Genomic DNA, 3,609 nt, shown 5'->3' on the forward strand with positions numbered 1-3,609 from the left:
TACATTTACAGTTATGATTACTATCTGTGTCTTTTTCTCCATCCTTTCCCACCCCCCCATTTATGCTTTTCTTTCTTCTTTCTCCTTTCCCCCCCTCACTAGTGTTTTGCTTTTGACCAGTGCCTCCTTGGGGCCCACCTCCCTTCCATTATCCCTTTCCAATTTCTTCCCTTTTACCCTTACTGCTTCTTCCCTCCCTTCTATCCCCCCTCCCTTTTCGTTCCCCTTTCCCCTCCTACTACCTATAGTACAAGTTAGATTTCTATACCTAACTGGTTATGTTATTCCCTTCTTGAGCCAAATCTGATGAGAGTAAGGTTCCAACAATGCTCATCCCCCTCCCTTCTTTACCTCTGCTCTAATAGGTTTTTGTGTGTTTTCCTGTAATGTAATTTACTCTTGTCTGCCTCCTCCTTTCTCAGTACATTTTCTTATCTCAGACTAATCCACTTACGTGGATCCATTTAACCTACTTGATTAAGTTTTTTTTTTTATCATTACATCAAAGTCAACTTATATCCACCCCCTTTATGTATACTCCTTTAACATGGTATAATAACAATACAGTTCTCAAGAGTTGCAAGTGTCATCTTCCCTTGTAGGGATGTAACATTTCACCCTTATTAACAACATATTGTATCTTTCTGTCCCATTTACCTTTTTATGTCTCTCTCAAATCTTGTATTTGAAGATCAAATTTTTTGTTGAGCTCTGGTCTTTTTATCAGGAACGTTTGGAAGTCCCCTATTTCATTGAATATCCATCTCCTTCCCTGAAAATTCAAGCTCATTTTCAGTGGGTAGTTAATCCTTGGCTGTGTTCCAAGCTCCTTTGCCTTTCAGAATATCGTGTGCCATGCCCTACAGTCTTTTAATGTAGAGGCTGCAAGTTCCTGTGTAGTCCTGACTGTGGTTCCTTGACATTTAAATTGTTTCTTTCTGGCTGCTTGCAGTAATTTCTCTTTAATCTGGTAATTTTGGAATTTAGCTATTATATTCATTGGCGTTTTCAATTTGGAATCTCAGGTGGGGAGCTATGGATTCTTTTTATATTTATTTTACCTTCAGGTTCTAGGACTTCAGGGCAGTTTTCCTTTATGATTTCCGGAAGGACATTGTCCAGGCTCTTGTTTTCATCATAACTTTCAGGTAGGCCTGTAATTTTTAAATTGTCTCTCCTGGATCAATTTTCCAGGTCAGCTGTTTTACCCATGAGGTATTTTACGTTTTCATCTATTTTTTAATTTTTTTGTTTCTGTTTGATTGATTTTTGCTCGCTCATAGAGTCATTAGTTTCCATTTGTTCAATTCTAATTTTTAACATGTTTTTTTTTTCTGTTAGATTTTGAACTTTCTTTTCCAATTGGTCAATTGTATTTTTAAGGGATTTATTTTTTTTATTGTATTTTTTTTCTAATTGGCCAATTGTGTGTTTTTGGGACTTGTTTTCTTCAGTGTACTTTTTTTCCAATTGGCCAATTGTACTTTTAAAGGACTCCTCTACCTCTCTCATTTGACTTTTAAAATCCTTCTTGAGTTCTTCTAAGAAGGCTTTTTGGGCTTCAGACCAGTTCAGATTCCCTTTTGATGTTGCAGATGTGGATTTGATGACAGTGTTGTCCTCTTCGGGAATTTCTGTCTTGATCTTCACTCTTCTCATAATAGGAATCTATAAGTACGTTTCTTTTTACTCAGGGTGTTTCTTTATTCCCTGGCCTTTAAAGAGATTAAGCTCTCCTGCTGGGAAGCAGAGGGCACTGACCCAAGGTTCTTGTGTTGGGAGCCTAGGTCTTGGTCACTGGCTTTGTGTGCTGGGGCCTCATGTTGGCAATTGGAGGCTGTAGGGTTCTGGCAGCTTATCTGGTGTTGGGCTGGAATCAGCAAGGCTGGGACTTTCAGGTAAATCTAGGTTGCCTGCTTTTCCTTTCCTTTAGCTTTGTTTAGCTCCTTTTAGATAAGTGCTGCCAGGTGTTTATCTGCCTGGGGCCCTTTGCATTACTGCCTCCCTTATTTCTGTCGAGGCACTGGGAGACTTCTTTGGTGTAGAATGCCGAGGCACCTGGTGGTTTTCTGAGGTGGTTTCCACCAGCTACCCTACCCTCACTGAGACACTCCAAGGTACAGCTCTTGGTGTTTGCCTGCTTGACCACCTGGGCTTTAGGATCTCCTCCTGGTTGGCAGTTGGAGGCTGTAGGGTTGTGACAGCTTACCTGGTGTTGGGTTGGAATCAACAAGGCTGGGACTTTCAGGAAAATCTAGGTTGCCTACTTTTCCTTTCCTTTAGCTTTGTTCAACTCCTTTTAGATGGGTGCTGTCGGGTGTATATCTGCCTGGGGCTCCCTTCAGTGCTGCCTCCCTTAGTTCTGTTGAGGCACTTGGAGACTCCTTTGCTGTAGAATGCCGAAGCACCTGGTGGTTTTCTGAGCTGGTTTCCACTGGTTCCCCTGCCCTCACTGAGGTACTTGTAGGTCCAGCTGTTGGTGTTTGCCTGCTTGATTACCTGGATTTTGGTACCTCCTACTGGTTGGCAGTTGGAGGCTGTAAGGTACTGACAACTTACCTGTTGTTGGATTGGAGTCAACAAGGTTGGAACTTTGGGGCAATTCCAGGATGCTTTCTTAAGCTCCTTTCAGACAAATGCTGCAGGGTGCTTATTGGCCTGGGGCCCTTTGTAGTGCTGCTTTCCTTATTTTTGCTGAGCCACTGGGAGACCTGTTTGCTGTAGAATGCTGAGGCACCAGAATCTCCTCCTGGTGTGCTAAAGTGGGTCTTTCCACTAGCAGGCAGGCTGACTCTTGTTTCATGCTCCTCCCCTTCCCCCAAGGTAAGAGGAGTCTTTCCCATTAATCCCTCTAGCTACCTGGGCTACTGCACTGCTGTACCCTGTCTTTCTTCTGGTTCAGCTATTCCAGGGTTTTTTCTGGGGTGATATTTTCTGGGTTTTCAGAGGTTGATAGGAGAGGGTGAGAGTGACTACCTTTTTACCCCACCATCTTGGCTCCCTGAAGTGGAAGTCTTGGAATTCAAAATTTTAAAAATCTAATGTTAAAAATTGTTTTCATATGTAAGAGGGGAAAAATCAAATTTTTTTTTAGAAAAAGAAAAAGAGGTACAAAAGTTCACTGAAGAAAATAATGCCTTAAAAATTTGAATTGGGCAAGTGGAAGTTAATGACTCCATGAGACTTGAAAAAAACAATAAAGCAAAGAAAAAAGAACGAAAAAAAAAGAAAGAAAATAGGAAATGGTTCATTGGAAAAACAATTGACCTGAAAAACAGATCCAGGAGAGATAATTTAAGAATTATTGGACTGCCTGAAAGCCATAATAAAAACAAAGCCTAGACATCACATTTTAATAAATTATAAACGAATCTACCAGTCACCTCCTGAAAGAAATACTAATATGAAAACACCCAAGAATATTATAGCCAAACTCCAGAGCTCTCAGGTCAAGGAGAAACTATTGCAAACAGACAGAAAGAATTCAAATATCAAGGAGCCATGAACAGGATTACACAAGTTGGGGAATTCTTTTTCTTTCTTTCTTTCTTTCTTTCTTTCTTTTCTTTCTTTCTTTCTTTCTTTCTTTCTTTCTTTCTTTCTTTCTTT

This window comes from Vombatus ursinus, unplaced genomic scaffold (genome assembly GCF_900497805.2).
Source record: "Vombatus ursinus unplaced genomic scaffold, bare-nosed wombat genome assembly UNPS02014942.1, whole genome shotgun sequence".
Classification (NCBI taxonomy): Eukaryota; Metazoa; Chordata; class Mammalia; order Diprotodontia; family Vombatidae; genus Vombatus; species Vombatus ursinus.